Below are 20704 nucleotides of genomic sequence, written 5' to 3'. Positions count from 1 at the left end.
AGGTTTTCTCGTGCTTTCCTCCACCAGCCTGAGTGTCAGCTGGGCCCTGCCTGTTCATAACCCCACTGTGCCTGGTGCCTGGTAGGTGATCAACACATGATTCCTAAGCAAGGGAAGCGAGCCCTGGGTGTGGGTCCCCAGGTGACTCACTGACAGACACACCCCCAACCCCTCGCTGCTAGGACAAGGGACAGAGGCCCAAGTCAAAGGCAGTTCACCCAGGGATACGGTGTGTGGGTCTCCTGTGGCGGCCACAGCAATACCATAAACTGGGTGACTGAACACAGGTTTGTGTTCTCCCACAGTTCTGGAGGGTCAAAGTCCAAAATCAAGGTGTCAGCAAGGCCCTGCTTCCTTGTCAGGCTCTGAACGAGGATCCTTTCCCCCTCTCTCCTCGTATCTGGTGGCTTCTGGCAATCCCTGTCATTCTTGCCTTGTGGCTGCAACACTCCAATCTCTGCCTCCGTCCTCACATGGCCTTCTCCCCTGTAGGTCTGCGTCTGTGTCCAAATCTTCCCTTATAAAGATACCAGTTGCTAAATTAGGGCCCAAACGAATCCAGTGTGACCTCATTTTACCTCGGTTACATCAGTAAAGACCCCATTTCCAAACAAGGTCACAAATATAAGTATCAGGGCTTAGGACTTGGATACATCTTTTTGGGGGGTTGGGGAGGGACACAATTCAACCCCAACAATAAGGGTCACAGGGCAGCTGCCCCTGGGACCTGCCCACCCTCAGCCCCACCTTAGCCCAGGATGAGTGGGCCTAAATCCAAAGCAGGAGGATTCCTGTCGGCCTGGGGAGCCTGTCTCAGCTACTGGAGCAGCCACTGCCCTCCATGGCCATCTGGGAGTCTCCCTGCTTCCTGTCAGGACTTCTCTCCCAGACTTCAGGGCAGGGTGACCAGGGTCCTTCTGCTGCCAAGAATCCCTCGCCGCAGTGTGGGGTCACAGAGCGCTGAGCAGGAGGCTCGCCTAACAGAAGAATGTCCAGCTGACCCAGAAACCCCCGCACTGGTCCCTTCCCCGAGAGTCAGTGACTGACGGCAGCGCGTCCACAGAAGCTCCCGAAGCACCAGAATGGAAAAGCGCCATCGCACACATCCCCAGCAGCACTCAGTGCTGGGTAGCAGTGGGAGCTTCTGTTGGCAGAGGGAGGAGACACCCTCTGAGCTCCTGCTCCATGGGGTTCTCCCCTTTGTGAATGCTGGCAGCCTCTCCCCTTTGTGAATGCTGGCAGCTTCCAGAATCTGGCCATGCTTTTAAGGACCAAGCTAAACTTGCAGTCCTCACCCTAGTCCATTCCTCTGTTTGGGGTTCTATGAAGGTCTGTAGCTGACGGTAAAATTCCCGCTCTTCCTTCAAGTCATAGTTACAGTGCCACCTCCTTCAGGAAGCTTTCCTTGACACCTCCGATCTCACGGGGATGGATGGGGTGGTCTCTGGCTTCCCTCTCATAGCCCTTACCCTGCAGCCTCAGCACCATCTGTTTCCACGTCTGACTCCTTCACAGGACCGTGACTTCCTTGAGGGTTGGGCTGTGCTGGTTTTCCCTGGGTCCCTGATAGGCCTGGCATATTGTAAACGCAAGAAAAAAAAGATGGGTGAATGAGTGTGTCTGCCCGAGCTCCTAGGCCAGCTTCTGGATTGTCCAAAGGGGGTAAGAGGTGAGACTCTGGAGCATAGAGAAGGGAAGCTGGTGGCCAGGTGGGGCATGGGTGCCGTGAGAAGCACCCAGAAGCCCCTTAGCAGAGAAGTTGGGCTGGCCAGCCAGAGCAGGGCAGCTGCTGGGATTGGCAGTGGAAGGGCAGAGTTTTCAAGGCCACAGACAGATAAAGGCCATCCAGAGCCATTGTGCTTGCTGTACCATAGACACATATGTGCTGGGCACAACCAGGCGACCTCATGCCATGGCTGGGGTCAGAGGGTGCAGAGCTGTAGCCAGCATGGCTCTGGACCCTAGGGCTCACTGCTTCTACCCCCAAGAGGCCAGCCAGAAACAGAAAGTTCTGCTCCATACCTACAGCAGCCAAGCAAAGCCCAGTGCCCTCTTGGCATGGCCCAGACCTTCCCTCTCCCTGGACAGTGCAGTCTCTGCCAGAAGGACACACACCCTTTTAGCCAGAGGGAGCTGTGGCTGGGGCCACGAGCTGAGCTGACCCTCTGACCAGCAGGAGGCTGCTGGGAGCAGGGGAGCCTGGCCTGGACAGCATAACCCACTCCCCAGAACGCCCCATCCACCTGTTAACCATGGCTGAGAACTCCTGGGCTCTCTAGCCCAGGGTGGCCTGAGGCTCCTTAGCTCCCCCAGGGGCGGGTCCTGGCTGCCCTCAAGCCCTGGGGCTACCTCTTTGCCCTCCACCCTCTCTAGAGCAGACACAAACTGTCACCCTCGCAGGCCGAGCGCCTTCGTTTCCCAGTGGCCCTGTCATCCCAGAAGTACCAGGAGGCTGGAATCATGGAACCTTGGCTGAATGCAGTGGTGTGGGGACTTCTGGGCCGACTGCAGCAACCCTTCCTCACCCCAGTGCTACCCCAAGGGGACCTAGTATACCCTCTTTGGGCTCACAGGCCGTCCTGACATGTTTTTATGTGACAGGTTGGGCTCAGGTCAAAGGCAGAAGCAAAGCATGGGAAAGTGATGGCTGGGACCTGGAAAGGGAGGGAAAGGCTGGGTGTTGCCCACCACACAAGCCCAGGCAGGAAGTCCTGCTGCTGCCTGTGACTTGGAGGGGCTGGACTGACTTCCTGGTCACTAAGGCAAGTTCAGGACAGAGGCCCTTGGCCAACCTCAGTCTTTCCCACTTCTGCCGGAGGAGGCGGGTCAGTACCTGCGGTGGAGGGCTGAGCAGCGGCTCTTCCTGGGCGGCTTCCTGCAGCCTGGAGAAACAAGATGCTCCAGAGCCACTCAGCCCTATCCAGGTGCCCGGGTCCCTGTAATGATCCATGACACGCACGCTAGGAAGGTACAGAATTGCACTTCATCCGCAGGGTGCCCTATAGGTCTTCCTTCTGGAACACTCTTCAGTCTTCACCATAATCACTTGTGCAATTTCTGACTTCCCCCAGAGTCACTCGGGGAATGCAGGGACCGCTTGCTGCTTTGGAAAGACTGAATATTGAGTGAAAATTCATTTCTTTTTCATGAGTTCAGAAAGGACTTGAAGTTTCTGCCAGAATTGCTTCTGTTCCTCCCCTTCTAACTGTGCTTTTTTGATTTCTTGGTTTGGAGATTTTTTTTCACATGGTCTTGAAGCAACCCGTTATTTTATCATCTTCAGTTAATTTAGTATTCCTTGGGTTTCTTTTCTTCCCCTAAGATTTTTCAAATAAGTATGTAATTCAGCCACATCAACACTTTTTTTTTTTTTTTTTTTGAGACGGAGTCTCGCTCTGTCGCCCAGGCTGGAGTGCAGTGGCACGATCTCGGCTCACTGCAAGCTCTGCCTCCTGGGTTCATGCCATTCTCCTGCCTCAGCCTCCTGAGTAGCTGGGACTACAGGCGCCCGCCACCACACCCAGCTAATTTTTTGTATTTTTAGTAGAGATGAGGTTTCACCGTGTTAGCCAAGATGGTCTCAATCTCCTGACCTCATGATCTGCCCACCTCGGCCTCCCGAAGTGCTGGGATTACAGGCGTGAGCCACCATGCCTGGCTGAGCTCTTTTTTAATTGCCCCTAACACTTCCTTTTTTAAAAAAAAAAAAGAAAAAGAAAATCATCTTATGAAACTATAAAGCCCAGATAGGACTGACTGCATAGCAGTCCACTGATCCAGTAGCATTTTTTTTTTTTTTTTTTTTTTTTGGCAGGATCTCGCTCTGTCACTCAGGCTGGAGTACAGCAACGCGATCATGGTTCACTGCAGCCTCAACCTCCTAGGCTCAAGCAGTTCCCCTACCTCAGCATCCCAAGTAGCTGGGACCACAGGTGCATGCCACCATGCCCAGCTAATGCTTTTGATTTTTTTTTTTTTTTTTTTTTTTGAGACGGAGTCTTGCTCTGCCACCCAGGCTGGAGTGCAGTGGCCGGATCTCAGCTCACTGCAAGCTCCGCCTCCCGGGTTTACGCCATTCTCCTGCCTCAGCCTCCCGAGTAGCTGGGACTACAGGCGCCCGCCTCGTCGCCCGGCTAGTTTTTTGTATTTTTAATTAGATACAGGGTTTCACCGTATTAGCCAGGATGGTCTCGATCTCCTGACCTCGTGATCCGCCCGTCTCGGCCTCCCAAAGTGCTGGGATTACAGGCTTGAGCCACCGCGCCTGGCCTTGATTTTTATTAGATAAGGTCTCACCATGTTTCCTAAACTGTCCAGTAGCTCCATGACATCCTCAGGTACCCATATCTATCTGTGGCCCCCTGTTGGCTTAATCCTCAGTCTGTTCACAAGATGGCTGCAGCAGTTCCAGAGGCCAGGTCCAGAGAAACAGAGACCACGTCTCCTCCATCAGCTCTCACTAGGAATGAGGAAACATTCCCCAGAAGCCCTTAGCTGGTTTTTCCCATCTCACTGGCCTCAACTGGGTCACATACCATTATGTGTGCATGTGTGTATTTTGTTGGTTGGTTGGTTTGTTTGTTTTTGAGATGGAGTCTTGCTCTGTTACCCAGGCTGGAGTGCAATGGCGTGATCTTGGCTCACTGCAACCTCTGCCTCCGGGATTCAAGCAATTCTCCTGCCTCAGCCTCCCAAGTAGCTGGAATTACAGGCGCCCGCCACCACACCCAGCGAATTTTTCATTTTTTGTAGAGATGGGGTTTCACCCTGTTGGCCAGGCTGGTCTCGAACTCCTGACCTCAGGTGATCCACCCACCTCAGCCTCCCAAAGTGCTGGGATAACAGGCATGAGCCACCATGCCTGGCCAAGTAGTTTTATTATGTACACACTCATGTATATATGTATATGTGTGTGTGTGTATTTATGTAATATTTTGTAAATATGTATTTACAAATGTAAGTATATATATCTAAAATTACAAAATTCGCCATGTTAAGCATTTTAAGTGTACAATTCTGTAGCACTGATTATGTTCACATTGTTGTGCAACCATTAACACTATCTACTTCTAAAACCCTTTCATCGTCCCACACAGAAACTGGGTTCCCATCAAACAATAACTTCCCATTCCCTTCCTTCCCCAACCCCTGGTAACCTCCATTCTACTTTCCATCTCTATGAATTTCACTATTCTAGATATTTCAGATACATGGAATAATACAGTATTTGTCATTTTGTGTAAGGTTTATTTCACTTAGCATAATGTCCTCAAGATTCACACACATTGTAGGATGTAAATGTGGTATATCCATCGTATATTTATCCATCCGTCTATTAATGGACATTTGGGTTCTTTTGGTTATTGTGAATAATGCTGCAATGAACATTGACATACAAGTATCTGTTTGAGTCCTTGTTTTAAATTCTGGTGAACATATTCCTTGGGGGAGGATTGCTGAATCATATGGAACTTCTATGTTTAGCTTTTTAAGGAACTGCCAAACTGTTTCCCACACTGGCTGCACCTGTACCATTTTACATTACTACTAGCAATGTATGAGGTTTCCCATTTCTCCACATCTTCATCAACGTTTTCCTTTTTTAAAATGTGTAGCGGCCGAGCGCGGTGTCTCATGCCTGTAATCCCAGCACTTTGGGAGGGGAGGCTGAGGTGGGCAGATCATGAGGTCAGGAGATCAAGACCATGTTGGCCAACATGGTAAAACCCCGTCTGTACTAAAATACAAAAAATTAGCCAGGTGTGGTGGCGTGGGCCTGTAATCCCAGCTACTTGGGAGGCTGAGGCAGGAGAACTGCTTGAACCTGGGAAGCAGAGGTTGCAGTGAGCTGAGGTCACACCACTACACTCCAGCCTGGCGACAGAGCAAGACTCCATCTCAAAAATAAAATAAAATAACATGTATAACTATCCTAGAAGATGATGCAGTTGTATTACTGTGGTTTTGATTTGTATTTTCCTAATGATTAAGGATATTGACATCTGTTACATGCTTATTGGCCATTTGCATGTCTTCTTTAGAGAAATGTCTATTCAAGACCTTTGCCTATGTTTTAATTGGATTGTTTATCTTTTGTTGTTGAGTGTTCTTTATGTATTTTGGAGATTCATCTCTCATTAGTTATATATTTTGCATATTTTACCCCATCTGTACTTTGTCTTTTAACTTTCTTGGTAATGTCTGTTCATGTACAAAAGTTTTTTGATAAAGTTTTTTGTTGTTTTTGATAAAGAAAAACAACAATTTTTCTTTGTTAGTGTTGCTCATGGTTTTGGTGTCATATGTAGGAACCCATTGCCAACTCCAATGACCCGATTTAGCCCTATGCTTTCTTCCAGGTGTTTTAAGTTTAGTTCTTATATTTAGATTGTTGATCCATTGATCAAGAATTTTATGAACATTTTATTTACATGATTTTATGAACCATGTAGGGGAAAGGTCAACCTCATTCTTTTGCAAGTGGAAATCCCGTTGTCACAGTACCACTTGTTGAAGAGATAGTTCTTTCACCATTTGGCACTCATGTCAAAATTCAGTCATAGACATATGAGCTTATTTCTGGACTCTCAGTTCCATTGGACCATATATCTATCCTTATGCCAAACCTGTTTCGATTATTGTAGCTTTGTAGTAAGTTCTGACATTGGGAAGTGTGAGTCCTATGACTTTGTGCTTCCTTTACAGATTGTTTTGGCTACTTCAAGTTGTGCATGTGTGGTTTTAATGCCTTGCGGGGATTTTTTTTTTCTTTTTAATGAATTTGAGGATCCATTTTTCTATGTCTGCAAAAATGCTGTTGGTATTTGAGTAGGATTGCATTGACTCTGTAGATAGCATTGGGTAGTACTGACAACAATATCAAATCTTCCTATGACCATGTGATGTCTTTCTTTTAGCCATTTTTAAAAGTTTTCACTGTGTAAGTTTTCATCTTCTTGGTTACAGTCATCTTTTGGGTAAAATTTGTTTCTAGGTATTTTATTTTAGATGGTATTCAGTAAAATTATTTTCTAAATTTCATTTTCAGGTTGTTCCTTGCAGATATATAGAACCACAACTGATATTTGTGTGTTGATCTTGTATCCTTGAACTTTGACAATTCATTTATTAGCTCTAATGGCTTTCTTATAGATTCTTTGGAATTTTCTATATATGGGATCTGTTGTCTGCAAATAGAATTTTACTTCTTCCTCTCCAATTTGGATGCCCTTCATTTCTTTTTCTTGTCTAATTGCTCTGGCAAGAACTTCCAGTACATTGTGGAATAGCAGTGGTCAAGTAGGCATCTTTGTTTTGACCCTGATCTTAGGGGAAAATCTTTCAGTCTTTCACCATTGAGTATGATGTTAGCTCTGGGTATTTCATATATGGCTTTTACCATGTTGAAGAAGTTTCCATATACTTCCAGTTTTCTGAGTGGGTTTTTTTGTTTGCTTGTTTGGTTGGTTGGTTTTTGAGACAGTCTCACTCTGTTGCCTAGGCTGGAGTGCATTGTCATGATCTCAGATTACTGCAGCCTCTTCCTCCCGAGTTCAAGGGATTCTCATGCCTCAACCTCCCAAGAAACTGGGATTACAGCCATGCGCCACCATGCCCGGCTAATTTTTGTATTTTTAGTAGAGATGGGTTTTCACCATGTTGGCCAGGCTGGTCTCGAACTCCTGACTTCAAGTGATCCGCCCACCTTGGCCTCCCAAAGTGCTGGCATTACAGGCGAGAGCCACCATGCCTGGCCTGAGTGTTTTTATCATGAAATGGTGTTAGCTTTTGTCAAAGGCCATTTCGGTGTCAATTGGGATGATTCTGTGTGTGTGTGTGTGTTTTTCATTCTACTAATGTGATGTATTACTTTAAGTTTCTGATGTTGAACCACCCTTGCATTCTTGGGATAAATTCCACTTAGTCATTGTGTGTGATCATTTTAACATGCTGTTGGATTCAGTTTGCTAATTTTTTTTTTTTTTAAGTCAGATTCTCACTCTGTCACCCAGGCTGGAGTGCAATGGCACAATCTTGGCTCACTACAACCTCTGCCTCCTGGGTTTAAGTGATTCTCCTGCCTCAGCCTCCCAGGTAGCTGGGACTACAGGCACACATCACCATGCCTGGCTAATTTTTGTATTTTTGGTAGAGATGGGATTTCACCATGTTAGCCAGATGGTCTTGGTCTCTTGATCTCGTGATCCACCTGCCTTGGCCTCCCAAAGTGCTGGGATTACAGGCGTGAGCCACCATGCCCAGCCTCAGTTTGCTAATATTCCTATGAGGATTTTTGCATTTATATTCTTAAGGGATATTGGTCTGTAATTTTCTTATGATTTTCTTTATCTGATTCTGGTATCAGGGCAATGTTGGCCTCATAGAATGAGTTAGGAAGTATTCCCTCCCCTTCTATTTTTTGGAAGACTTCAGAAGGACTGGTGTTAATTCTTTAAATGTTTCATAAAATTCACCAGTGACACCATCTGATCCCAGACTTTTCTTTGTTCTTTTCTTTATTGTTTCAATCTCTTATTAGTTGTAGATCTATTCAGATTATCCGTGATTTTCTTCATGATTCACTTTTGAGGAGTTGTGTTTCTAGGATTTTGTTCATTTCATCGAGGTTATCCAGTTTGTTGGCATACAGTTGTTCACAGCATTGTCTTATAATCCTTTGTTAGGTTGGTCATAATAGAACCGTTACTGTTCCCACTTTCATTTCTAATTACAGTTATTTGTATCTTTTCTCATCTTTACTAAGTCTAACTAAAGGTTTACCAATTTTGTTAATCTATTCAAAGAACCAGTCTTGGGTTTTGTTGATTCCCTCTATTGTTTCTATTCTCTTATCTCTACTCTAATTCTCATTATTTCCTCCCTCCTGGTAGCTTTAAGTATAGTTTTGTTCTTTTTTTTTTTTTTTCTTTTCCTACTGCTTCAAGCTATAGAGTTAGGTTATTGATTTGAGATCTTTCTTCTTTTTAAATGTAGGCATTTACAGCTATACCTTTCCCTCAGCAATTTTCATTTCCCTTGTGATTTCTTCTTTGATGACTGGTTGATTTTAAAATGTTTTAATTTCCACATATTTTTACATTTTCCAATTTTTCTTCTATTATTGATTTTGGCTTTATTCATTGTGGTCAGAGAAGATATTATTTCAGTACTTAAGAAGAATTTTAAGAAACAGGGTCTTGCTCCATCACGCAGCTTGGAGTGCAGTGGCACAATCATAGCTCACTGCAGCCTCAAACTCCTGGGCTCAAGCAATCCTCCCACTTCAGTCTCCCAGGTAGCTGGGACTACATGCATGAGTGCCTCGCTTGATTTAAATACTTTTAAATTTACTGAGATCTGTATTTTTGCCTGTCTTAGTCAGTTTGAATTGCTATAACAAAGGACCATAGACTGGGTGGCTTTTATGCAACAGAAATTTATTTCTCACAGTTTGGAGGCTAGAAATCTGAGCTCTGGGTACCAGCAAGGTTGGATTCTGGTCATCTAAGTTGCAAACTGACTGCCAACTTCTCATTGTATCCTCACATGATGGAAAGAGGGCTAGTTAGCTCTCTAGCTCTCTGGACTCTTCTTATAAGGACACTTAATCCTATTTATGAGGGCTCTACCCTCATGACCTAATTACCTCCCAAAGGTGTCACCTCCAAATATCATCATACCAGGATTAAGCTTTCAACATATGAATTTGGGGGGAACATTCAGTCAACTGCATGGCCTAATATATGGTTTACCTTGGAGAATATTCCATGTGCACTTAAGTATGTGCATTCTGCTGCTGTTGAATGGAATGCTCTGTATATGTCTGTTAGATCCTATTGGTCTATTTTGTTGTTCACATCCTCTATTTCCTTATTGCTATTCTGTCTAGATATTCTATTATTGAAAATAGTTTTTTGTTTTGTTTTGTTTTGTTTTTGTGAGACAGAGTCTCGTTCTGTCGCCCAGGCTGGAGTGCAATGGCGTGATCTCAGCTCACTGAAACCTCTGCCTCCTGGGTTCAAGCGATTCTCCTGCCTCAGCCTCCTGAGTAGCTGGGATTATAGGCGTGCACCACCATGCCCAGCTAATTTTTTGTATTTTCAATAGAGATGGGGTTTCACCATGTTGGCCAGGCTGGTTGTGATCTCCTGCCCTCAGGTGATCCACCCGCCTCGGCCTTTCAAATTGTTGGGATTACAGGCGTGAGCCACCATGCCTGGCCGAAAGTAGAGTTTTCTTATTGCCATTCTGTCCAGTTATTCTACCTATTACCGAAAGTAGACTATTGAAGTCTCCAATTATTATTGTAGAATTATTTACTCCCGATTATTCTGTCAGTGTTGCTTTATATATTTAGGTGACCTCTTGTTTGGGGCATATATGTTTATAATTGTTATACTAATACATTCTTGATGAACTGACCATTTTATTAATATATAATGTCTTTGTCACTTGTAACAATTTGCATTTAAAGTCAATTTTTTTCTGGTATTAGTATAGCCACCCCTGCTCTGTTTTGGTTACTATTTGCATGAAATACCTTTTCCCATCATTTCAACTTCAGTCTATTTGTGTTTTTGAATCTAAAGTGACTCTTTTGCAGACAGTATATAGTTGAATCATGTTTTTATCCATTCTGCCAATCTTCTTTTTGACTGGAAAGTTTAAGCTATTTAAAGTAATTATCGATAAGGAAGAACTTAATTCTGCCATTTTGCTATTTGGTTTTATTATATCTTATACATTTTTTTTGTCCTTCATTTCTTCCATTACTGTCTTCTTTTATGTTTGGTTGACTATTTGTAGTCAACCATGTGATTCCCTTCTCAAGTTCTTTTTTGTATAATTTTTAGATATGTTCTTTGTGATTAGCATGGGTATTACATTTGGCATCCTCAATTTATAACAGTCTATTTTAAATTGATACCAACTTAACTTTAATAGCATATAAAAACTTGGCTTCTAGAGAGCTCCATTCTGCCCTCCTTCATGATGCTGTTGTTGTCATCACAATTAACATGTTTATATATTGTGTGCTCAGTATTGATTTATAATTATTTTTATACATTTAAATTCTACAGGAAATAAAAAGTGGAATTACAAACCAATGTTATAATAATACCTACTTTTATATTTGCCCATATATTTACCTTTACTGGAGATCTTTACTTCTTCATATAACTTTAAGCAACCGTCTGGCATCTCTCCTCCCTGTCCCCTGCTTTATTAAGGTATAATTAACAAATAAAAATTTTATATATCCCTAGTGCACAATGTGATGTTTTAATATAGCATCTTTCTTTTAACCTGAAGGACTCCTTTTAGCATTTCTTGTAGGGCAAGGCTAGTGGCAACAAATTCCCTCTAATTTTATCTGGAAATATCTTCTTGCTGATTTTTGAAGGACAGCTTTGATGGATATAGAATTCTTGGATGACAGTTTTTTTTTTTCTTTCAGCCCTCTCATTGTCATACTGCTATCTCTGGCTTCCACAGTTTCTGACGAGAAATTGGCCATAAATCTTATTCACATGTGCATGATGAGTCGCTTCTCTCTTGCTGCATTAAAGACTCTCCATTTGTCTTTTTGCTTTTGGCAGTTTGATTATAATGTGTCTGATGTGGTCTTATTAAGTTTATCCTACTCAGTTTGTTAAGGTTCTTGGGTTTTGTAGGTTTATGTCTTTCATCAAATTTGGGGCATTATGGGCATTACTTCCTCAAATATTATTTGACTATTTCTCTCTCTCCTCTTTCTGGAATTCTACTTGTTTTTTTCTTTTTTCAAAAAGACTAGTCAATTACAGTAGTGAGACGGGGAGAAAGAGTAGAACAAGGATTTCAACCTGTGACTGACTGAACAGTCATTTGAGATGAATCACTACCTTCAGGCCAGCCAGGAACTCCTATTTGTATATTGGTCTGCTTGATGGAGTCCCATGGGTCCCTTAGGATTTGCTCACTTTTCTTCATTCTTTTTCTTTCTGTTCCTCAGACGCAATAATTGCAAATGTCCTATCTTGAAGTTCATGAATTCTTGTGTCTGTTCAAATCTGCTATTAAACCCCTCTAGTGAATTTTCATTTAATTACTGTACTTTTTCAGCTCCAGCATGTGTTTGGTTTCTTTTTATTATTTCCACCTCTTTACTGATATTCTTATTTTGTATATATAGTTGTTCTGTTTTCCTTTAGTGTTTTGTCCATGTCTTTAGCTCTTTGAGTATATTTAAGAAAGTCTAGAATTTCTGATGTCTAGCCTCCCTCAGGGATGATTTCCATTGTATATTTACTGCCTTTAAATGTGCCATACTTTCCTCTTTGTATGCCTTGTGATTTTTTTCTTGAAAACTGGACATCGAAATATTATAATGTATTAACTCTAGATATCAAATTCTCTCCTTTCCTCAGGTTTTTCTGTTTTTGTTTTTAATTGGTGAAGGACATAGTAGTCCATTTGTTCAGTGACTTGCTCAAAATATTATTGGAAAGACTGTAATAATTCTTGTTGGATGTGGTCACTTGTGTTCAGCTAGTGTTTTGACAGATTTCTTTGAATGCCAGGAGCTAAAACAAACAGACAAAAAGTAAAAGTATCTCTCCCAGGCCTTGCAAATTCACTGTGTCCTAGGACCCTCCTTTAACACTTAGGCATTTTCTTTGCACTATGGCTTGCCCTATGTCTAGGAATAAGCACCAGGTGAAAATTTAGGTCTTTTCTGAGCATGGGTCTTGCCCTGGGCACATGTGTGGCTTTCTAAATTCCTCCAGTATAAACGGCTGCTTTGAATATTCTAATTTCCCAAAGAAATTTTCCCCAGTTTTGACACAGGCAGTCTATTGTATGTTTCAACTATTATCTTTGGCTCCAGGTGTCTGAAGGTTGTTAGTTCTGCTTGAAGAATTTCTGAGTGATGCTCACTGCTCTTCTGGCCTGAATTCCAAGTTAGGTAAAACAGAGATGAGCACCTTACATCACTCCCTCAGGTACTTTGTGTCTTTAAAGGAGGGAATATGTTATTTATTCTAAGCTGTCAAATGCATTGGCATAAAAGGTTGATAGTGCTCCCTTACTATCCTTATAAGTTCTGTTGGTTCTGTAGTTCTATCACCTCTCGTATTCCTCATGTTAGTAATTTGTGACTTCTGTTTTTTTTTTTTTCCTGGTTTAACTCATGAGAGGCTTATGAATTTTATTGGTTTCAAAGAACCATATTTGCCTACTTATGAATTTTTTTTTTTTTTTTTTTTTTTTGTGAGACAGAGTCTCGCTCTGTCGCCCAGGCTGGAGTGCAGTGGTGCGATTTCGGCTCACTGCAAGCTCCACCTCCCAGGTTCACGCCATTCTCCTGCCTCAGCCTCCCAAGCAGCTGGGACTACAGGTGCCCACCACCACACCCGGCTAATTTCCTCTATAAAATTTCTGTTTTCTTTTTCACTGATTTCTACTCTTCAGTGTGTCTTTATTTCTGCTTATTTTGGATTTGATTACTTTCTCATTTTTCTGTTTTCGTAAGATAAGGGTTGAGGTCACTGATTGGAGACCTTTCCTGATACAAGTTTTTAGTGATATAAGTTTTCTTCTGTGTATTACTTTTGCTGCTACCTGCAAATTTTGAGATTTTTGTGTTTTTATATTCATTCATTTCAAAATACTTTCAATTTTCCTTTTAATTTCTTCTTTGACCAGTAAGTAATGTAGAAGTGGGTTATTTCATTTCCAAATACCAGAGGATACCTTTCTGTCATTGATTTCTAGTTTAATCACATCATTGTCAGATAATATACTTTGCACGGTTTGAATCTTTTAAAAGTTATTGAGATTTGTTTTGTGGCCCAGAACACAATCTATCTTGGTAAATCTTCAATGTGCACTAGAAAATGATGTGTATTTTAGTGCTAGTAGGTGAAGTGTTTTATAAACGTCAATTAGGTCAGGATGATGGATAGTATTGTCCAAGTTTGTCATATCCTTACAGATTTTCTGTATATTGAGAGGGGTGTTGAAGACATTTCTGACTATAGTTGAGAATCTGTATATTTTTCTTTACAATTCTATCAGCTTTTGCTTCATGTATTCTGAAGCTCTTTTGTTTAGTGCATACCCATTTGGGATTATGTCTTCTTGGTGAATTTACTCTTTCATCATTACGTAATGTCTGCCATACCCATTTGGGATTATGTCTTCTTGGTGAATTTACTCTTTCATCATTACGTAATGTCTGCCATACCCATTTGGGATTATGTCTTCTTGGTGAATTTACTCTTTCATCATTACGTAATGTCTGCCATACCCATTTGGGATTATGTCTTCTTGGTGAATTTACTCTTTCATCATTACGTAATGTCTGCCATACCCATTTGGGATTATGTCTTCTTGGTGAATTTACTCTTTCATCATTACGTAATGTCTGCCATACCCATTTGGGATTATGTCTTCTTGGTGAATTTACTCTTTCATCATTACGTAATGTCTGCCATACCCATTTGGGATTATGTCTTCTTGGTGAATTTACTCTTTCATCATTATGTAATGTCTGCCTTTCTTCCTGGTAATTTTCCTTGCTCTCACTTAGTGTTTTTGTTCTATTGAGGTAAAATTCACAAAACGTCAATTATTTAAAAGTGTACAATTCAGTGGCATTTAGTACAGTATTGTGCAGCCATCACCTCTATCAAGTTCCAACACATTTTCATCATCCCCAAAGGGGACCCATTAAGTACTTGTTCCAAATTCCCCACACTTCAGCTTCTGGCAACCAGTGATACGCTTTTCTTTCTCTATGGATTTGCCTACTTTTGATATTTCATATTATTGGAATCATACAATATGTGACCTCTTGCGCCTGGCTCGTTTCACACAGCATAATGTTTTCAAGGTTTATCCATGTCGTACCATTTATCAGTACTTCATTTCTATGGCTGAATAATAGTCCATTGCACAGATACATCAGATTTTGATTATCCATTTACCCAGTGATGGACATGTGGGCTATTCTGACCTTTTAACTATTGTTCATACGGCTGCTCTATGAACTCAGGTTTATTTTTGCTGCTTGCCTATCTCAGATGGTTTCTCTTTTATGGACTTCAGCATCCTCATCTGCTTCAAAGTCTGTCCTCTATGCCACTTTACCATGACTGTCCTCCCTTCACAAGGCACCAGGCTTCAATATGGCCTGATCATCACCCCCTCAACCCCAAATCTCTACAACCTACACGCAGGCCAGGGAAGGGCTCCCTCCTCCAGTGGAGTGGAACTTGGTGTGTCACACTAAGGCCGTGTCATCCAGGAAATAACTGATGAAAGAGGAGCCTCATTAAGCCAAGTAAATCTTTAGCTTTATGGTCTTTTAAGCAATGTGACAAGAGTGAAAATCCCACACACGTCTGTGAGCAGCTGTTTTGACCCTTTTGGACTCAAATTCCATAAAATCTGTTTTTCAGAGCTGTTTCCACTTTTCCAATTCCAGATCTTTGCTTCAGGCTCTCTCAAACCCCCATCAAATGGCAGTGGACTCGTCATGCAGCCTGGTGCCATTGTTCTTGATTTGCCCCAAGGTGCACAGTTTTACCCAACATTGATTTTGTGCTATCAGTGCAAATGTCAACAAAATGAAGGAAAATATATTTCATTATGCTAATAAGTTTGACCTCCCAGACCCCCAGTTTCCCTGGACTAAACTCTGTAAACTAGACTGAAGCATCTCAAAGCCAGTGACAGGACTGTTCTCTCAAAATCTTAGCATGTCTTGGATGCCTCTTCCATTTTGTGCTCCAGACATCTCATTTATTTTACCCTAGACCTGGCCCTGCACAGGAGAGGAAGTCAAAGAATACTGTGAAGCCATGTGCACATACCCTTATGCTGAGCTGCAAAGCAGGTTAGCTGAGTGGGTTCTATGGAGGCAGGACTTTCTATAGTGTCCCGTCAATGGGCCTGGGGGAGAAGTCTGGTGTGAATGGGCCTGGGGGAGAAGTCTGGTGTGAATGGGCCTGGGGGAGAAGTCTGGTGTGAATGGGCCTGGGGGAGAAGTCTGGTGTGAATGCAATTTTCAGTTGACGGGAAGTGTCAAGGCAGAGGCCAAAGAGCTCAGGACAAGAGCTGTAGACCGTATTTGAGAAAAAGACAGATGCAGAGTTCCAAGGCTAGCCCAAATCAACTAGGCCTGCCCAAGGAGCTATGCCCATGCTTCTGGCCTTGCCTGAGATAGACCATGGCAGACCCAGGTTCATATCCTGACTGTGACAAGCACCATCCATGTTGCCCCAGACAAGCAGCTTACCAATTGTCCCTACCTCCCCAAGTTCAGGTGGCTCATCTATGTCTCTGTGATAACCACCTTCGTGGAGTGCTGTGGCCACTGAAAGAGCTAACCTACATATCATAGTAGGCACAGTGCTGACACTCCAGCTACAGGAGGGGCCAGCACAGTGCTGCTCCGGGAGAGCTCAGAAGCAGGAAGGAAGAACAGTTCCTGGGCCTCAGGCAATGCACGGGTTGGCCAGGGTTTCCCAGAGGGTGGCAAGCCAACCCCTGGGGATGTTTGAGATGGTTTTATGTGATATACAGATGAAACACTTTTCATTTTAGTATTTGTTTTTAAATGCATATTAGAAAAAATATAAAGAGCCCATTAAAAGCTGCAATTTACATTTGAGGATGAGGTTAAGTGAAAGCAAGTTGATAAAATCTAAAAATATCCCAGCACTTTGGGAGGCCGAGACGGGCGGATCACAAGGTCAGGAGATCGAGACCATCCTGGCTAACCCGGTGAAACCCCATCTCTACTAAAAAATACAAAAAAACTAGCCGGGCGTGGCGGCGGGCGCCTGTAGTCCCAGCTACTCGGGAGGCTGAGGCAGGAGAATGGCATAAACCCGGGAGGCGGAGCTTGCAGTGAGCTGAGATCCGGCCACTGCACTCCAGCCTGGGCAACAGAGTGAGACTCCGCCTCAAAAATAAATAAATAAATAAATAAAAATATGAACATGAAGCAACTAACACACATGTGGCAAAGATTGTGACAGTGGTGAATAGAGTGACAGATGGTCCCGGGAATGCCCCGGACATTCCTGTTTTTTGTGTGTTGAAAGTCCCATGTCCCAGGAACCCTCTCAGTCCAGGGGAAACCAGGATGATTGGTCACTTACGTGTGAATGCCTGATGTTTGAGAAATGCTGAACTCGGGCATTAGAGTCAAACAGACCTGTTCAAATCCTGGTCCAGCATCTACTAGCAGCAAGACTTGCTGGCACTTTGTAAGCACCTAACATGTTCTGATAGAGGGTACCAAATGGAGAAACCTACATTAAGTTCCTAGTAGGAAACAAAGAGGAACATACTGAGTGTTTAATCGGTTCAGCATTCATGTGACAAATATGTGAGCACTAACTGCATGGCAGACAGTGTGCTGGGTGCCCAGATGCTGCAATCAATGAGCTTATATGACTGAGGAAGACAGTTAAACAAGTAATGATTGCAAAAGGGGACAGGCTGATGTTGGGGTGCTCAGAGGGACGTCTGGGGAAGTGACATGTGACCTGACCCCAAACCAAGGACCCTAGAGGTAATTCCTTGGAGAACCTAATTCTTGGCAGAATGAGGAAAGGCCTAGTCATGAGGGAGAGCTGTAGAACATGCTGTGGAAGCCCTAGACAGTCTGGGTTCTGTTTTCAAGGCAATGGGAAGCCACTGAGGAAGTTCAAGCAGAGGAGGATGATGGCCTATTTCCGGCTATAGATTTGAAAATGGATTGGACTGGCTGAATGCAGGGAGACCAATGGGAAGGTAACTGCAGTAGCTCAGGCCAGATGCTGACTTGCTCAAGGGATGTAGCTGCAGAGATAAGGAGATATTTCAGAGACAGACTTAGTGGGACTTGAAGACTGGTCAGACAGGGGAGGAGAAACAGACAGTCAGTTCGGATAGTTCACTGAGATAGGCCACTGAGAAGTAGCAATTTTGGCAGGTGGAGGGGAGCGGGGCTTTGGCAGAAGAGTTTTAAGTTTGGCTTAAGATATACTGAGTCTAAGGTGCTTTTGTGAAATCCAAATGGAACTAGGAATGGGAACCCAGACGGAGATCTGGGTAACAGGGATTTTGGAGGCGCCAGCACGTGGATGGATCTGAAGCTTCAGGAGCGTGGGAATGAGAACAGGTGGGACCGAGAATGAGGGTCCCTAGCTTTGAAGGAACGGGCAGAAGAGGAAAGTCGGACAAAGGAGACCAAGTAGTGGTCAGACTGGCAGAGTAACCAGGAAAAGTTCGTGTTAAACCACATGTAGGAGGCTATTTTACCAAATAGTGCCCTGCCCTGTGCCCACCTTTTGAACTCAGACACACCCGAGTGATTTTTTCTGGCCAGTAAAGTGCAAGCAACTGTGATGTGTGTCACTTGTAGGCAAAAATGTGATAAGCCCAAGTGTCATTCCTTGTCTCTGAGATCATAAATACATGTTAAATCTCTTGGCATGGGTCTCTACGTGGCTTTGAGCAGAAAGCCCTCTTGTTACTTGCAGTGGAAATGTGGCGTGAGAAATGAACTTCGGTGTAAGCAGAGCTGGCTCTGTGGATGTCTCGCACTGAGAAGGGCCCTGGGTTTGGTTTAATGCTCTGCTGTCACCATCTTGAAATCCTCAGTAATTTTTTAATAGGGCTTTGCATTTTCATTTTGCAGTAGGCCCTGCAAATGATGCTGTTGGCCCTTGTAAGCCACTGAGATTTTCTAGGTCATGACTACAGTGTAATCTACCCTATCCTAGCCAATAAACCAAGAAAAGACGGGTAGTTGGAAAGAGGACATCAGGTACTGTCATGAGGCCGGGCCAAGAAGGCCTGAATACTGTGGCTGTACTCAGGACAGAGGGTAACCCATTCAGGAAGTGTAGCTGTGAAAGAGAGAAGACGGAGGACACCAGAGGGAGCTGTGAGAAAGAGAACTTTCTATTGCCCATCTTAAAGGGGGAAACATTTGGAAAGGTTTCAATTTTATAGGGAAACGGTGTTTAGGGAGGCATAGCATAAAGATACAGGAGACAGAAAGAAGGTCCACAGAGTAAGTCCCCTTAGAAGGGAGATGGTGAGGGACCTGGGGTACGACTTGTGGAATGAGCACATCCGTTTGAACAGGGAGGGAGGAGGAAATGTGGGCGCAGACACAGGAAGGGCTGCTGAGAGTGCTCCCACCTGATGCTTTCTGCTTTCATCTGCAAGGTAGACATGAGGCCATTTGCTTAGAGTGTGAGGGCCCCTGAGGAGGGACAGAGTGGAGACTATGAGACAGCTGCCATGGAGCCCTGGAGTACAAACAGACCAGGCAACTGGGTCCTGGAGGTGAGACGGACCCAAGAAATTGTGACCAGGAATCCGCTCTGTGGGTGCTTTCCCTCCTGCAGCTGAGGCCAGGCCCTCAGAGATGGTGGCTGGATCTCTCTAGTGATGGTGATTCGCCAGATGGGTGGGAAGAAGGCAAAGAAATGAAGATTGGCTAAGAACAGACCACCACCACCACCATAAATAATGGCAAGAGCCACACTCCAAACATTTGTTGGCACTTTTATAAGCACTGTGCAGTCTTCACTCATTTAACTTCCCACACTGTGAGGAAGTACTAGAATCATCCCCATTTTACAAGGGTAAGGCAGAAGGATTGGTGGATGAGGTTCCAATAGGGTGTAGTGTGTTGTAATTCAGGACTAATTCATATAAAACGGCTGGCCTAGAAGTGTTGTGTGCTTCAATCTCTGAGGCAGAGAACTTTGTATGTTTCGAAGGCTTCACTGAACATGCATTTCTTCAGCGTCTATTACTCACCAACGCTAAGAGGAGTTGCCAGCTGCCCCAGACGGCTTCCTCTTTCTTTGCCCACTCCATCCCAACCACTCCTTGGCCTGACATTCCCGTCGTTAGTCCGCTGAGCAAGGCTTCCAACCTGAGAATCCCTGGGGGATCTATGAGTACATGATTTTTTTTGAGACAGGGTCTCACTCCCTTGCCCAGGCTTCAGTGCAGTGGATTACAGCTCACTGCAGCCTCGACCTCCTGGACTCAAGCGATCCTCCCAGCCTCCTGAGTAGCTGAGACTACAGGTGCTCACCACCATACCTGGCTAATTTTTGTGTTTGGTTTTTTTGTAGAGACAGGGTTTCACCATGTTGCCCAGGCTGGTCTCAAACTCCTGGGCTCAAGCAATCCACCCACCTTGGCCTCCCCAAAGTGCTGGGATTACAGGTGTGAGCCATGATGCATGGCTGAGCACACGAAACTGCATGCAAAAATGCCATGCTTCCATATATGCAAGAGATCCTAACCTGGAACAAGATTAAGAATCAGCAGCAAACCAAGTGACAGTTTCCAGGGAGATGGTGCAGCTTCCCCGTGAGTACCTATGAATTCACCACCTAGATGGTACTCAGAGCTCTTGAGGGGACAGCACAAGGTAAACGGAAAGATCATTCCAAGGTAAAGGGTATTGGCTACAACCCAGGCAAGAGGAAAGGCTATTTCAGTCCCTCAGGAACCCTGAAGGATGGCAGAAGCCCCCTCCAGATACATGTTATGGTTTTCTTCTCTTTTGGGAAGGCACTTCCTGGAGCCATGAGGATTTGAACAGATTAACTTCCCCTGCAGAAATTCTGGATGCAGGTTGGAAAGGCCTTGGGGACATGGCAGATTGAGACTACTCTTTGCTGCAAGTCTAGTT

Source organism: Rhinopithecus roxellana, chromosome 14, assembly GCF_007565055.1.
Source record: "Rhinopithecus roxellana isolate Shanxi Qingling chromosome 14, ASM756505v1, whole genome shotgun sequence".
NCBI classification, from domain to species: domain Eukaryota; kingdom Metazoa; phylum Chordata; class Mammalia; order Primates; family Cercopithecidae; genus Rhinopithecus; species Rhinopithecus roxellana.
Note: the sequence above shows the minus strand (reverse complement) of the source record.